The sequence below is a fragment of the Pleurodeles waltl genome, chromosome 6, assembly GCF_031143425.1.
Source record: "Pleurodeles waltl isolate 20211129_DDA chromosome 6, aPleWal1.hap1.20221129, whole genome shotgun sequence".
In the NCBI taxonomy this organism is placed as follows: Eukaryota; Metazoa; Chordata; class Amphibia; order Caudata; family Salamandridae; genus Pleurodeles; species Pleurodeles waltl.
The window spans coordinates 1,097,535,259-1,097,552,955 of record NC_090445.1 but is presented as its reverse complement, the minus strand read 5'-3'; positions in this window follow the sequence as shown (position 1 = coordinate 1,097,552,955).

Sequence of the window (17,697 nt, the reverse complement as noted above, 5' to 3'; positions counted from 1 at the left end):
GGGGCTCAATATTCTCCTCAAATGCATTGTGCACACCTAGAATTTGAAATGAGGAATAATATTTTGAAATTAGGGCAAAAGAACTTGGCAAAATAATGGTAAATTTTAGGCCTCAACTTCATAGACGGTCTTGGATGGTATTCTCAAAGTTCCCGAAGATGCAGCCGGTAAAACCAATAAGAAAAAAAGCATTGGCAAAGCTGTAACAACATAACGTTTTAAACTAAAAAACTCTGAAATTCACCAGTTCTAGTACTCTCTTGTAATTATAAATCATGCCCAAAGCATCAGAGGCCCATCATTAAGGGCGGATGGGCCACAACGTCGCACCTTTTGGACCTAAAGAGTGTCTGTCAGGATGAGCAAAAGTCAACCTGACAGACACTCTTTTTGGCTTACATACAAGCCCCTTGCGCCACTGTTGCATTATTTTTTTTGTTGCAATGGGGCACAAAGAAGTTCCTAGAGTTCACCACCTTTAAAACTGGCACAATGGGACCATTGCGCCAGTTCGTAAAGCCTTGCACCACATTATACCTGCAACAGGTATAATGTATGCAAGGTAGGTGTTCCCCCGTCGAAAGCCAGGCAGAACTGGGGCAGTGAAATCTAGAAGATTTCCCTGCATCGCTCTGCACCTTCACTGCATCAAAATATTAATGCCTGCTCAGAGAAGGCATTAAACTAACACAGAGTTTTTTCCTATAGTGGCCTCCACACATTGCTGGAGTAGCATAATTTTTTTAATGCTAGTCCAGCAATGCATCATTTAGCGCCACAGATGTGTCAGAATTTCTGACGCATTTGTGGCAATAAATACAGCGCTACCTTGGTGTCATTAGGGGGGCGCAGGGCACTGCATGAAATCTTTCTTGTAAATGGTGCCCTTTATTTTCAGGCAGCCAGGAGCGAGACATGCTCTAAATCTGCAGACTCCTGAGTGCCTGAGCTGAAATCTGCTGGCCTGAAGAGGTCACAGCTCATGTAGGCATGACCGCCTCAGCTCAGCAATTGTCCTCAAGGCCCTCCCCTACTGATGAGGGAGAGTATCTGTGATAGCCTCATACCTAGGTGCTTCAGGTTTCAGCCCTGAAGTGCCCAGGGCCAAGTGACTATCACTGACACCCCACCACATCGTGGGTGGGGTCAGCAGTCTCTCTGACCCCATCCTACTCTGTGACAAGGTAGGGACTGCTGCCTCCCCTCATTGGCTGACCTGAGGCTAGCCAATGAGGGGAGGCAACAGTCCCAACTCTCCTTGCACAACAGAGGTTTCTCTTCCTGAGCTGCAGTGCTGGTAAGTGTTGTTTTTTTATTGACTGTTTGGTGCTTCTGAATGTAGGTGTTTGTGTGAGAAAGTGTTGTGAATGACGGTGTGTGCGAGTGTCTGCATGTGAATGCTTCGGTGTAAGTGTGTGTGCGCTTCCCCACTTCTGCCCCTCTTCCCTTTTCGACTACCAGTTGCCACTGGCCTTTTGGTAATTATAGCTCACACCTATGCCATGCACAGACTTGTAATCAATTATGTTATTTTAAATGTTGCAGTGATGTTGTGAATGTGTTATAGAGCATCATGAGTGATGTAATATGTGCAGCAATTAGCTGTGCATGTTGGTGTGAGTCATAGTTAACTTACATATCCTAGTGAATTTCTAGGTTTTTTTTAAACGCAAAGTATAATTTTATTACTAAACGCAATGCCACACCCTGCAGGCAAACCCCAACAGGCAGCCACTCCCCACCTGCATGGCATTTACCCATGTGCAGTGAGGGTTTGGCCTCAGGGTTCTCCCAAATTATGTCATTTGCGACGTGTTGTTATGAACACTATTATTTCATATGGTTTAAGTGATGTAATATAAAAGGGTATCAGCAGTGCATCATAAAGCTGCAAGTTATAGTTTATGTAGTGTGGCTAGTGACTTGACAACTCTGTGTAAGAAGGTGAGCAACCTGGTAATTTGAAGATGTTGAATAAATTATAAATTTAAGTCAATAGAGTGGTGTAGAGTGGAGTGGCACATTGTACAATGTGTTAGAGTGGCGTGGCATAGAGTGTCGTAGAGTAAAGTGCTATATAGTGGTGTAAATTGGCATGGTGTACAGTGGAGTAGTGTACTACAGTGGAGCATAGTACCCTATTGTCTCCCAGAGTACAGTGGAGTAAGGTTGAGTGGAGTGGCATTAAGGAAGTCTGTAGAGTGTTGCACAGTGGAGCGCAGTGTCACAGAGTGGCATATTGTATTATATTGTATTGTAATAGTATCTATATAGCACTTACTACCCCTGACGAGGCATTGAAGCGCTTTTTGGTGAGTAGCACGCTATTCTGGAACCCAAAAGGAATTAGTGGTGGATTAGTATAGGGAAATATGAGTACAGTTTTAGTATTATTATGAGTTAATTTGAGCTGCGGATATGTGAGTTTGTTAGTTGGATTGACTGGAGTAATGGAGGGGTGGAGGAGGAAAGAATCCAGAAGTGTTAATTGGGAGTTTATAGTAATTGAATGAGGCTTGGGATGAGTAAAGGAGAGATGGAGGAGGGAAGAGTCTGTGGAAAGGGTTAGGGAGATCATGGTAGCAGGAGGGGTTTTGGATTGGGAGATCATGGTAGTAAACTGAGGTTTATGTGAATTACATGTGGAAAAGGAGGGAAGAGCTTAGGCAGGGTTATTTAGGAGATGAAAGTAGTAGAATAGGTTTGGGATGAGTCAGAGTGGGAATATATTGATAGAGACATGACATATGGTGACGGGTAGACAAAGTAAAGCTTACAAGAGAGTAGAAATATAATATTTTTTAATTTTTAATTTTATTTATATATACTCATTTTTTGATCATTATTTTTATTTAATTTATTGATTTATTATTCTTATTAATATTTTTTTTAATTTACTTATTTATAATTTGAATTTTATTTATAGATTTTATTTTATTTTTATTTTATCTTTCCCTAGTACAGTAGGACTACAGTAATAAATAGATATGTAAATACATAGCAAGGGAATATATGTTCAAGGAATATAATAATGGGTATAATATGAGACGAAAAGTAGTATTGTATAAACACAGACTGTAGAGGCCATTGACATAATCCAGTTTGGATAGTACAAGTGAGATAGTAGCCTGCACCTTGTGTGGAAATCTGAGGTGGGTGAAGATGCGTCGTAGAGTCTTCAAGGTGATGAAGCTTGTTTGTGCTAATTTGTCCACTTGGGCATTCATTGTTAATTTGGAGTCCAAGGTAATTCCAAGGTTTTTAACTTCCTCGGATAATTGAGGAGGTGGTCCCAGATCGTCAGGCCAGGCGCACTGTGGGTCATACTTTTTCCAGTCACCACATAGAAGTATTTCTGTTTTGGAGGCATTTAGTTTGAGATGGCTCAAAGTCATCCATTGATCAACAGCTTTGAGACAACTGAAGATTTGTGAGTTTTCAATGTTTTTGGGACATTCTAATTTAAGTAGTATTTGTGTGTCATCTGCATAGTTGTAGCATGTGAGTTGAAACTCGTTGATCAGTTCTGGTAATAATATCATGTAAATGTTGAAAAGCAAAGGTGAGATGATTGATTCTTGGGGGACCCTGCTTTTGTGACGTAGGGCTTGGACAAGAAGGGGGGGAGAATAGATGATATTAGTTCTTGTTTTAAGATAGGATGTAATCCAGTCGAGAGCAGTCCCTTCTATGCGAGCTTCGTGGAGTCTTTGAATTAGGTTGTCATGGTCAACCGAATCAAAGGCAGCCGAGAGGTCCAAGAGAAGTAGTGCAGCAACTCCATTGCGGTCCACTGTGTTTTTAAGATCATCCCAGATTGCTATGAGTGCCGATTCAGTGCCTCTTCCTGGGCAGAATCCAGTTTGGTAGTCTGAAAGTATGGAATTGTCTTCAATGAATTGTGACATCTGGGCGAATGCTGCTCTTTCTATCAGTTTGCCCAGGAAAGGTTCATTATATAATGGACTGTTGTAGAGTGGAGGTGCATACAGTGGAGTCGAGAAAAGTGGCATAGAGTGGAGTTAAGTGGCTGACAATGCAATGGCGTGGCACAGAGTGGAGTTGTGTATCATATAGTGGAGTGTTGCACAATGTCTTAGAGTGAAGGGTGATACAGTGGAGTTGCGTAGGGTGTAATGCCATTTCATAGAATGGAGTGTCGTGCCACAGACTGGAGTGGAGTGTCATACACTGCTGGAGAGTGGTGTAGAGTGAAGGGGTATAGAGTGGAGGTCATTGGTGTAGAGTGGAGGTACATGTTGTAGAGTAGAGTGAAGTGACATGGGTGTCAAACAGTGGCATAAAGTGGAGTAGATTGGTGTAGAGTGGGAGGGCATAGAGTGGAGAAGAGTATTTTAGAGAGTAGTGGCATAGAGTGAAGTGGTGTGTCGTGGGGTAGAGTGAAGCAGTGTGTCATAGAGGGGCAAGTTGTACAGTGTGTTAAAGTGAAGTGGCATAGAGTGGAGAGGCATGTTGTATAGTGTGTTAAAGTGGAGTGGCATAGAGTCGCATACAGTGGAGTGGGATACAGTGGTTTAGAGTGGCATGGAGTACATTGGAGTAGTGTTGTACAGTGGAGTATAGTGCACTAGTGTCTTGGAGAGTACAGTGTTGCATTTAGTGGCATACAGGGAGTTACATTAGGTGTTATAGAGTTCAGTACCATGTTGCAAAGTGGCCTAGAGTCGAGTAGAGTGGAGGGGTGTATCACTGAGTGGTGTGTTGTACAGTGTCTTGGAATGGAGAGGTGTAAAGTGTATTGGCATGTCGTAGAGTGGAGTGGTGTGTAATCGCATGGAGAGCAGGGGCATAGAGAGGAGTAGAATGTTGTAAAGAGGAGTGGCAAAGAAGAAGTGGCATGTTATGGAGTAGAGGGCAGTTGTGTGCAAAACAGGTGCACATTCTACAGTGTGTTAGACTATAGTTGAGTAGAGTGGAGTGGAGTTGTGGGTCATATGGTAGATTGGATTAAAGTGGCATGGAGTAACATAAAGGGAGTTGCATAGAGTGTCACAGACTGGAGCACAGTTTCATAGAGTGGCATAGAGAGGAGAGCATGTTGTAGAGTGGGAGACATAGAATGAAGTAGAGTGGAGCAGCGTAGAGTGGAGCGGCATAGAGTGGAGTGCTACAGAGTAGAATGTCATAGAGTGTCATGTTGTAGAGTGTCATAGCATGCATTGTTATGTCGTACAGTGTCATAGCATACAGTTGAGAGGTGGAGAGTGGATTAGCATAGAGTGGAGTGGTGTAGAGTGGAGTAGGGTAGAGCGGAGTGGCAGACAGTGGGGTGGCATGTCACAGAGTAGATTGGAGTGGCATAGAGTATGTCACAGAGTAGAGTGGAGTGTCATGAGGTGGATTGCCAATGAGTGTGTTAGAGTGGAGGGCATAAAGAGAAGTGCTGTAGAGGGGAGTGACATGTTGTATAGTGGAGTGGCATGTCATAGAGTGGAGTGGCATGTCGCAGAGTGCAGTGGTATGGAGTTTCATAGAGTGGAGTGGAGTGTCGTACATTGCAGTGGCATATGGTGCAATAGAGTGGCGTGTGATAGGGTTGTGTCATGTGTCTTTAAATGGAGTACAGTAGAGCGGCATGCAGTTGTGTGGTGTAGATTGGAATGTTGTACAGTATTGTGTTATTAAGTGTCATGGTATAGAGAGCTGTAGCATAGAGTGCTGTGACTTAGTGTGTCAAGACACTGTGTCATCGAATACAGTCTTGTGGCATAGAGTGGCATATACTGGAGTGGCATATACCCGAGTGCCAGAGTGGAGTAGTGTGGTGTATAGTTGGGTGACATGTTGTGGAGTGTCATGTTGATGAGTGGAGTGCCGTTGAGTGGAGTGTCATGGAGTAGAGTCATGTGTTATAGAGTGAAGTGACGTGTTGTTCAGTGGAGTGGCATGTCATAGAGTGTTGTAGAGTGGTTGAGTGGCATACAGTACAGAGAAATCCAGTGGAGTAGAATGTTGTACATTGGAGTGGCCTAGAGTGGAATGCCATGTTGTACAGTATGTTAAATTGGAGTAGCATACACTCTCGTAGAGTGGAGTGGCATACAGTCATGTGAAGTGGTGTTGCACACAGTTGAACAGTGTCATCCAGTGGAGTATAGTGCAGTAGTGTGTGATACAGTAGAATGAAGTAAACTGGCATGGAGTGGAATAGAGGGATTTACACAAGATAATGCAGAGTGGAGTAGTGTGTTGCAGAGTGGCATAGGCTGGTGTATAGTCTTGTACAGTGGAGGAGTGCAAGGAGTTGAGTGATGTAGAGTGGAGTGGCATGTCGATGAGTGGAGTGATGCATCTCAGAGTGGAGTGGTGTTTCGTATAGTGATGTAGAATGTCATAAAATGGAGCGGCATGTCGTTTAGTGGAGTGGATTGTTGTAGAATGGAGTAGCATGTTGTAGAGTGGAGTAGAGTGGCGTACAGTGGAGGGGCATGCAGTGGAGTAGAGTGTTATGGAGTGGTGTAGTGTGTAATGACATGCCGTGCAGTAGAGTAGCGCGGTGTGTCATAGTCTGGGGTGTTATACAATGTCTTAGAATGGAGGGGCATACATTTAAGTAGCATAGAGTGAAGTGAAATGTCAGAATTGAATGGTGTAGAGTGAAGTGGCATGTCTTGGAGTCAAGTGGGTTGTGGTAGACTGGGGTGGTGAGTTGTAGACTGGAGGTGCGTTTCATAGAGTGGAGTGGCATAAAGTGTGATACAGTGGAGTGGACCCACATAGTGTTGTAGAGTGGCATAACTTGGAGTGGACTGAGTCCCCTATGTCTAATGGTGATGGCTTATTTTTCCAAATCTGTTGCCAGCCAATCTAATTGCTCGGTACCATGGCACCGGCACTGAAATGACTGCTGGCCGATTAGAGAAAAATCAGTTTCAGCCAATTTGTAGGCCCCCTATTTTCAAATTTTTGGTACCCTGTTGCTCATACAGGATCAACAGTCCAGATATTCCTAACTTTTTAACCACTCAATGCCAAACCTGAGCCCCCTCTTTAAACATTAATTTCTCGAAAACGGCCAATTGAGTTTATTCCAAATCACAAAATAGCACACTTTCTGAGTTCAAATTGTCTGTCAAATTTTGTGCCATTCCGTTCCACCTTTCTTATGTGTGAGAGAGCAAAGTTTCCTATAGGGAGTCATTTGGGAAATGAAGGTTGTGGGATCCCTATTTTTTCTTTGTGCACCCCCAGTTGACACCCCCGATCCCCATCCAGCGCTTGACAAATCAGGACAAAGCATTTCATGAAGGAGCAGAAGTTACTGATTTTTTTGTAAAATTTCATGCTGATTCGTCAGACAGTACCAAAGTTATTGGAAAAACAAATAAGACAGTTCCTATGGACACTCTGACTAAACTATAGCTGCACAGTGGCACCTGCTACTGTTTCATATATATTTAGGGAGGGAGAGGTATCATGACCCATTCAATGCTTCATCTCTCATTAGTCATGGTCCTTTTCCACATGCAGCAATGATAATGGATAGCATCTTACACTCTGCACATCTGTATAAATACAATATCTTACATGTTTGGGAGCTTTTATTGCACAAAATGTAGTGGTAGAAAAAACATATTTCAAAGTAGAGCCCTCTGTTGCCTATTTTAAAGATACACTACTTAATCAGACAATAGTCGGCCTAATTCTACATTTGATTCTACCAAATGTTTTTTTAGTTGCCCATTCGTAGACCACAGAAAAAAATCCTATCACCAAAGAACACATTTAGAAAGTGAATAATCCTGGAAAAATGGAAGGGCGGCAAAGTCCTGATACCTCACTGATGTTCTCGTAGAGGTTGACTCAAGAAGAGGTGGTGGTGAGATTACACCTCATGATCTATGTCTTTTTTTATTCACTTCCCTGCAACTAGCTCCATTTCTAGTCCTGAACTGGTATGTTGAAGAGGACTTCAGGTCTTCCCCTTTAAATGTCACGAAAGGATTCTTTATGGTTAAAATTATATTCTAATGCAGTAGCAGAATGTCAAAACCGGGGTAGGGAGTACATGCCATGACAAACATACCCATCATCCTTCTATTATCTTTTCTCTCCTAGTAGTTTGGTAATTTACGCTGCACTTAAAATCTGGGGTGGCAAAGTGCCCTGTTTCTTGCCCGTGTGTGCATGAATATTTCAGATGTGGTGGATCTCTGGGGGTTAGATGCCCATCAGAGTGGCAGTACACCACACAAACAGATATGTAAAAATAGAACAAAACATCTAAAAAAATGTTTGGTTGTGAAGAATATTGTACAACCAACTGAAATACTGAAACCTCGAAAATATATTTCTTTGGACAGGTTTTAAACTCAAAAGATGGTCCCTGTGAGAAATTGGGCTGTTGGTTGACTGAGGTGTGAGCCGTGGTGAAGCAACAACCACAATCCCTGTCAGGGAGAGGCACAACCCTGTGGCTGCTTGCCACAGATCAGTCAGGCTTAACTTAGATGAAATGAGTAAAATATGTATTCAACATGTCATACAGTTATAAGAGAGAAAACAGCACACAAAAATAATACTACACCAAGTTAGAGAAATAGAACTAAGTACAATGAGACTAAAACAACAAAAATTCAATTCACGGAACAAGAGATATTCATGTTTTTCAAAGAGTAGAGTAAGAAAAGCACCAGAAAGCACAAAACGCCAACTGTGGATGTCGGGTTGCATCAAACGGGGACTAAGTCACAAGTTCAGGTCAACTGCGAGAGAGCCGGGCCGGCTACAGGCACCCAGTATGGCCCACTGAACAAAATACCTTAAATCCTTGTTTGCGTAGTATTGCGAGGAGCCATGTTGAAGATGTATCGTACAGCCAAAGCGATACGTCCATTCTGAGGTGTAACGGGGCTGCGTTGCAAGAGCCTGCATCATTGTCGAGGATCCCATTGATGGGGCTTGCAATGCAAAGTCAGGCATTGAAGATGTGGCTTGCAGTCAGGGAGATGCGTCAGTTCCGAAGATCTGTGAGGCTGTGAATGCAAGTCCATTGTCGTCACCTAAGCTGCCATCGACGAGGAATGTGAGGGCCTGCGTGGGAGATGCATCACACAGTGGCAGTTTCGAAGTCCTTGCAGGGAGCGGAGGTGATGCAGTTCGTTGCGACAGGTCCAATTCACACAGCAGCAGTGATGCCTTGGTTCTTCTAAGGTTTGTACTGCACAGCAGAGGAGATGTGTCAGTTCTGCGGATGCCTCAGAGGCTGGTGGAGCACCTTAAGACCACTTCCAAGGGTCCAGGATTGGGATAGCACCCACTGGCGGGACAATAGCCCCCCAGAACCCCTGCAGTGTGGGAGGGCCCCGAGTTCCAGGGGGTCCCACAGCACAGTACCCTGTGCACAGGCGGCGGGCCCTTGGCTTGAGAGCTCCTGTGTTGGTGGGGGAGGGGTCCCCTACATTTACTTGGCAGGGGTCCCCCTCAAGTTTCATTCTGCCGCTGGTGGCACCACTTGCAGGGTAGACTCACAGATGATAGAGTCACTGTATAGTTGCAAGGTTATTGGAAGCCGGTTGTTGGAAGCCTGTTTGTGTCAGATCAGAAGGCCAGCCAACTAGTTCTTGGAGTCACTCTGGGTTCTGGTTTCAAGGAGTGCAGGTCCAGTCCTTCTCATGCACACAGGAGGGCTACACGGAGCAGGTCAACACAGCAGGGCAGCAGTTACTTTAGAGCACCATTCCAGCAGAGTGGCAGTCTTTTCAGCAGCATAGCAGAACTCCTTCTTGGCAGAGTATCTACAGGTTCAGAATTGTAATGAAGAGTTAATCTCTGAGGTCCAGTATTTATACACATGTGTGCCTTTGAAGTGTGGAGAAGCTTGTGTAGGCATGCCTTTGAAGTACACAGGTGGCCTGCCTTCCTGGCTCCAGTCTAACCACAGGGGATAGGCAACCCTTTTTGTGGAGCCAGGTTTATGGGTAACTGGGGCTGGGCTCAGTGCCTTCCTCCCATCCTGGCAGTGATGGCCTACCCAGTCGCACCTAAGCTTCCCATTGTGTGGTAGGGTCTAGGATGAATACACAAAGCCCAACTATCACCCACACCCAGTCATGTAACCCAGAGACAGGTTGCAATCACCAAATGGCTAAGGCAAGAATATGGCAAATTTCTAAAAGTGCCATTTTCAAAATTGTAATTTAAAATCCGACTTCACCCTAAATTAGGATTTGAAATTACAGTTCCCAAGACAACAAACGAAGGGTTACCTGTTCCCATTTGGAAATTACACTTATAAAATGCAATAAGGTAACGCCAATGTCATCCTAGGCCTTACAGTGGTGGAAAAAAGAATGTACGGGTTTTTCACTACCAGGACAGATAAAACTTAAAAGTACATGACCTATGTTTTAACTTCCTTACACTCTACCCTCTGGGCTGTACAGGGCCTACCCTAGGGTTGACATATATATTAAAACAGAAGGTTTGGGCCTGGCAAAGGATTTATTTTTCCCTGGCGACATGGCAGTTTAAAATTGAACACAGGCTAGTTTAACGGGCTACTTAAGTGGGTGGCATAATCCGCGGTGCAGGCCCACTGGTAGCATTCAATTTAGAGAACCTGGGTACATGTAGTGCCATTTTATTAGGTACTGATAAGTAAATTAAATATGCCAATTGGGTATAAGACACTTTTGCAATGTTAAGAGGCGAGAGGACAAGCACTTTAGCACTGGTTCTCAGTGGTAAAGTGCACAGAGTCCTAAGGTCAACAAAACAAATTCAGCAAAAAGTGGATCGGCAGAGGTAAAACGTTTGGAGATGACCTTGCAGAAAGGGGAAGTCCAAAACCCCTGGCAGAATGTGATGAGTAGCTCCCGAGTCTCCCATAATTCACAAATATTCATTGACTTAGCCTGAATAAGGGTCCCAGAAGAAGTGGAGTTGCCTGAAGGGGTGGGATTGAACGGGTGGGTCCTATTCCACCTCTGGGCTACGGATGCTTGTGTCACACCTCTGGCTGAAGAGACAAGGGTTACACCCGCAGCAACTGAATATCACAGCCTGCTGTTTCAAAGCACTATCCATGCCTCTCTTTTTGTTAAAAGTGTTAAAATGATGCGAGTGCCAATCAATTTAATTTTAAACCAGTACCCATCGCCTCTTTTCTAAATGCCATTACCATATGCATTACCTTGGCCACACCGAATTCCTGGCTTTCCGTCATAGGGGTGGACTAACTTCATGCACGACAACACACCTCAATCAGGTAAGAGTCTCCCGATTTGTAAAACTAAAAATGGAACTAAGAAGAGTTTTGTTTTGGCTTCTTCCTGCCTGAGATTACCAACTTCAAGGCAAGTCATTGAGTAATATAAATAAACCCGACTTATATTTCAAAACCTCCCTCTTTCCTGCTTCAAAATGTTAGCATATACGTTTCGTCCACATGGTACTGATCTGTGCTGGGAAGAAGTGGGTAGCGTTCCGGCATGCTTGAGGGTCAGGAGAAGGCATTTTGGTGCAACAATGCCTTTGAGTGAAGAACCGTGAGCAGTGTTTAATTTGTGCAGGGTTGCAGGTGATTGGCACAGTCACTTATTTTTTGGGGTCTGGGAATTATTTTTCACCGCCAAAACGTGACCCTTAGGAAGAGAGATTGAAGCACAAAAGACATAAAGAAGGAAAATATGGGCAAATAGTGACAAAGGGATAAAGCAGGAATGAAAGGTAACATACAAGAGTGAGAATAAGACAGAGAAGGGAGTAGCTCGTGAAAGAAAAATGCATGAGGTGGAATCAAGACCAGTCAGCGTTAGTATTATGCAACCATAGTATTCAGCAGCAGGTTCCCTGAGAAAAACTTTGCACTCAGCACTTTATTTACTTAAGTATTTGTTTCAGAAATGAGTCACTGGGCATGAGCAAGCAGCAATGGGCCTACTAGTATGTAGTCAGGCAGGGCTGCGCCTGGTGCAAGGCTGTGCACTGCTCCTATGTCAGGACACTGGGGCAAGCTTAATGGGAAAGGCAAAATGGTGGCTGATCCTTTGACTTGCCTGTGACTGACAACTCACACTACAGTGAGTCCAGTTTAAATTTAACTTGAAGTTTTGAAAAATAATGATTTATGGTTGCCTGCAGCTCCCTCGCCACTAGAGCACAGGTAAAAAGGTCCTGGACTGGACAAATAAGTCATAAGACTTAATTCATCAGAAGCATCTAGAAGGATGATGAAGCAGTCATGACAGGTAATGCCAAGTAAACCAAATAAAATGTTTCCTGAAATCTATGTACAGCAAAAGGAGGGAGGGCTCACAGTGCCTGGTATAGCAGCCACAATTGGCCCAGATGCATTGTTAGCATGCACTGCATTTACAGATTGTGGTAAATGCATTATAACATAACCCTCACGTTAGTATACAGTTTAAATATTTAACATTGTTGTTGCAGCAGGTGCTGTGTGTCTGGATGTGTTTCAGAATATTTGTCCTTCTTGAGTAGAGTCACACTTTAAATTTGGGGGTGCTGACAATGCAGCGCAAATTCTTCTCAGATGCCAGTACCATTCCTGGAACGCGGGTGCATGCTATCAAACTGGTCAGCCCAACAACTCAACAAGGAGCCGATCACAACAAACATTTGCAATGTAATGTGTTTTGCGTTTGCTCGAGTTAGAGCTATTAGCATTATAAACTCCTAAACAGACTTTTCTTGCCACATAAACTGAAAATGAAAAAACAGTTTCACATAAGCGAGCCGACGGCCACCATGAGCACGAAGCAAACAAACAAAAGGAAACAGAAGTTAGCTCGCAGTGAAATGTATCGGCAAAAGTGCAATTATCCATGTTTCCGGCAAAAGTGCAATTATCTACGTAACCAGAAAAAGTGCAATTATCAATGTAACAGGATCGATTTCATGCAAAGCGCACGACTACTGCCCAGCGAGGTCATGCTGCCTGCGAAATAAAGAGAAAAAGTAGTCCAGAAACCATACGGAAAATTTGGAGCCTCATATGTTTCCAGTAGTTGGCCAGTGCACTCGAGGAGGGCTAAACACCAGAAAAGGCATGGCATATGCATGTCTCTCACTAATCAAATCAAGTTGATTTAAAAAGGTAAGCCCACAAACCAACCAAACTGATGGGTGTGGTTACAAGCTGTAGAGAGAAAACAACAGAGACAGAGCACTTTACGCATTCAACTCTAAAAAGGAGTAAGGAGCACACTGTGAGGCACATCAGCTCACAATTCGTCTGGATGCTTTGTGTCTACAGTAGTAGAAAGCCTCTAAAATTCACCAACGTTGGTGCAGCCAGAACTGTGTACAGCATGTTCTGCACACAGAAGGCGCGCAAAAAATTGTGACATAAGTTAACGATTTCAGACCGCGTAATGCTTTCAGGATGGTCAGCCAGCCCCTTATTCTCCAGTAGCCCTTGCTAACTTTCAGGGTACATCTTGACAAATTCTACGCTGGTTCGAAGTAAATGTGCTAGATATATAGGTGACACAGTCTAATTTAGAAACATTCTGTTCTCCCTCGTTTGTGCTCCCCCCAAACTTTAATCCTCTCCTATTGGGGGGGGGTCTGTTTTTATTGTCCTAAGCATCATAAAGGGCCATTTTAGGAATTCCTACTCCGTTTTCTGTCTACAGGAACCCCCTTTGTCCTTTGAATGTTATTGTGCCATTCCCCTCCCACTCCAATTAAAGTTAAAGATATCGACTGCTTTGTGATGGAGAGGGGGGCGGGTGTGTGTGGACAAACAGAACACAGCATTTCTGCAGACCTTTAATTACAAGGAATTCCTATTTTGTTGCCTCCGTTCTCGGCCCCTTTAACTGGGACCTGCTTTCTTTCGTGTTCCCATGACAGCAGCCTCATATTTCAGCCAAGGCTTAGCAAGTCTCTGCTGCTCACTGGTCACTGATTAATGCCCTGACCTTTCACCTCTTAACCCCTGCAACAACACAGAACAGCAGACAAGCGTCCACATTCTCCCACAGTTTAAAGTGGGTGAAATATGCTCCTTTCCTGTAGGGTAATAGGAGATGTCGCGTGATTTGTTTTCGTGGAAACCAGTGTGGTTTCTTCTTCCCGTTAAGCTGTAGGCAGTCAATTCATCAAAAAGTCTATTGTTGGGCAGGTTTTATGTTTTTTTGTGCTCCTCGTGACACCGTTCATTCGTGAATACAATTGAGAAATACTGTGTATCCCATGAGCAAAAATTGCTTATGAAAGAAATGAACAATAAATGGTCATTTGCATAATATAATAAACAGTATTTATGCCCAGAAAAGAGGTGCTTATTTTTTAATATATTCTGTACACTTTCTGTGCATTTTCCCCATCGTCTACTAAATAAAACCAACTGGAAAAAAAGTCTCAAATCCAGCTTTCCGCATAATTGTCTGAATAATCGGGACAGGTGAAATGTATGCCAGATGGGTATTTTGAGCATGAACTTGAAATATTTGGAGCATTTTATGTGGAAATTATTTTAGGTATGGATTGACAGAGTGGTCCACTGACCTTATGTGATCAACAAAAAAGGAGCCTTCAGAAGAACTTTTAAGCAAGGGTTTTCGGGTCACCCAGAGGTCATTGCCCTTGAGTAAAGCTCCCTGTTAGGCAGAAGATGTGTGTTTTAGCTGTGAAAGTGTGCTTTTATTGTAGGAAAACCTTTGCTCATTACGACAGGAGCCAGTTGAGTACCAATTCAAGGTTAGAATAGGATTCATATATTATTTTGAAGTTACGACGAACGGGGTGGGCCTATCATATTTGTTCTGAAAAGCATATGTTATGGACAATAGGCATTTAGGAATAATTGTTATTATACAGTGTTATTGGTACCTTGTCACATGGACTTTCACATATGAACCGAGATGGCAATGGTCTTGGTGTTGGTGTTCCTCTCTGATAGTGGAACATTTGCCCTTTTATCATCTTTGTTAGGCCTTCTAAGGAGGTTGTATTTTGTTTTGCTGACTCTAATGTTGTAGAGATATTTGTAAATTCATGAATGTATACCTGATGTTTACATTTTTGGAAAGCTCATGCTCTATACAGTAGACCTGAGTTGGTAATGTGACAAGCCAATTTTAAGCGATACAGACCTGATTGATTAATTGTGATTTTTTTGTCAGAAACCATGGGCCAGACTTATTTATTATGAAAGGCATGTGCTAAAGCAAACACGCAGGTATTTTGTTACAAGGAATCACTCTAATTGCTTCGGTAGTCAAGGATTTGGATGATGATTTACACTATGATAATCCATGCTAGACCTGCTTAAGTGAATTCAAAGGGTTAGCTGTCAGATTGCCTCTTGTAATACCGAAATATTATAAAATATACTTCCATATAAACACTTACATAAACGTGCAAAGAGAGGCTTTGGACCATCCCTCTTTCCCCATTGGTCTGGGTAGAGTATCATTCTCACTCTGCTTCCATCCACAACAGCACACAGCAAGGGGCAATGTGTCAGCTCACTTCAGCCACTAGCTATATTGACCTATAACTGACTGCATTTTCCTAAAGATATGTCCACCTCAGAAATGTTAACTCCAGCCACCCAGTATCCCAACATCAGAAACTGACCAACATGTAATATATTCCCTCAGTTGTAGTCTGACACTACTGAAAAATTAGTTAAACTGAATTAAAACTAACATCTAACGCCCATGATGTATCTTGGGAGGACGGCTGAATCACAGTTTTTTAGTTCCCAGGTCTTCGGTTTTAGCTAGAAAAAGTCGTGCTAAAGTGGGCGAGGTAAACTTATAAGGCAGCTCAACAGCCGGTTATGGTCCTGACTCCAGCAGTACATATTAGAAGCAATCATGTGGTTCAGTCATGTTGGTAACTCAATTTCAAGCAATGCAGTTAGCAACCTCAAAGCGCATCCATCGTGAGTGCATTTTTTTATTTATGCATGTAAATGATGGAACCATATCTAGGTGCACCAAAGGTAGAAGAAAAAAAATACAGTGAGAACACCAACCCAGTTGGTCAATGGACTACATAACATTTTCAGAGTTCTCTGTAAAGCAAACAGTGATTGTTCTTTCTTGATGTTACATTTTGGGGTCCAAAACTGAAACTCTCCATAAGCTACACCAACTCTAGGCACAATGGTATACACAAAACTGTCACTGAAGAGTCTCACGACCATAGGGAGTAACAACGTCAACATCACAGTCCCTTTTTAAGGTCATGGAACTCTGATTTGACTTGTAATATCCTTTAACTGTAAGACAGAGGGTTCTCATAATACATGGCCACACCATTATCCTTCCAACAAACCTCTTAAATACTTTGGCCCACTTTTAGAAGCAGCCTCTGCCACCGATGCATCACTTTTTTTTGACACATTGTTGGCACAGCTTGCTGACCCATAGCTACAAGGTCACGCAAAGCCACTTTGCGTGGCTTTACATGGCCTTGTAGATATGGAGTAAGTCAACGCCGCACATGTCGCTGTTTTGCCTTACTTTGTAGCGGGGAGGCATTTCCATGGGTGTTGCATGAGTGTTTCCACGCAACACCCATGGATTTTGATGTGTTCCCAGATTTACAAGGTTTTGTAAACCTGAGAATGCATCAAAACCCGATGTCACCCCAGGGGTGGCATAGACGTGACGCAACAGGAAGAAACATCTTTATTCCTCCACGTATTTTCTTCTTTCTATGTATGCTGCATTTTGTAGCACACATAGAAAGAGGAAAACTCCTCTTGCCATTGTTTTTGTGCAGGAAGGTGCCCCTTCCTGCACAAAAACAATCATCCCCGCAATGCAGGCACCCTTGCACCATGGTGCAAGGGTGCCTGTATTGGCGCACAGCGGCAATTTGTGCTCCAGCGCAGGGGAAAAGGACAGGAATGCGTCATATCTCGTAGATGCAGAACATTCCAGCCCTTTTCTTTTCGTGCAGGGCAGCGCAACCCTATGCCAAAAAATTGTAAATCTGGCCTTTTGTGTATTGCCTTCATGTTCATTGCAGACGCGAAAATTAAAAACCGAATCTGTACTGCAAAGTTAAATACACCAATAACCACTTACCAATGTTTGGGGGGCGTGGCCAAGGACCCGGAGATGGCGCACGCCTGAACTTCTCGCTCCGGAGGGGCCGGCGAGAAAGTGCTTGAAATCGTGCCCTCTCCGGGCCTGCCGAGGTCCGAGCGGAGGGACTGGGCCGGAGGAAGTGGCCAAGAGGGCCCGGACCCTTGCGGCGACCACGGAGAGTGCCGGGTGGCGAAACCGGCCAGCTGTTGGGCTCGGGGCCCGGAGGCCTGAGAGCGCGGCCGAAGCCGCGGCCTCGCGCTGGGCCGAGGCCCGAAGCGGCGTGTGGGCAGACGGAGTGGAGAGGCGGGGGACCCCGGACGGGTCTCCCCGCGGCGGCGCGGGTTCCGGAGGGGGCCCGAGAGCCCAAGAGTGACCGCGCCTAATAGGGGTGTGGCAGGGCAATGCTCCTAGAAGCGGTCGGCCCCAGATGAATACGGGGGCCGGCCTACGAACGAGGTTTGTGGCCGCGGGCGGAGCTGCGGGCCGAGGCGGCACGAGGGCGATCGGCCCGAGGGCAGCGGGGGATGCCAAGGGAGTCCCCCCCGCTGCGGCGGGGTTGCCGGTTGGGGCCCGGTGGCCCAATAGTGGACATGTTTTGAGGCGCTGCTCTTAGACAAGAGCATGACCCCAGAGAAGAAGAGTGGGGGGGACGAGTGAC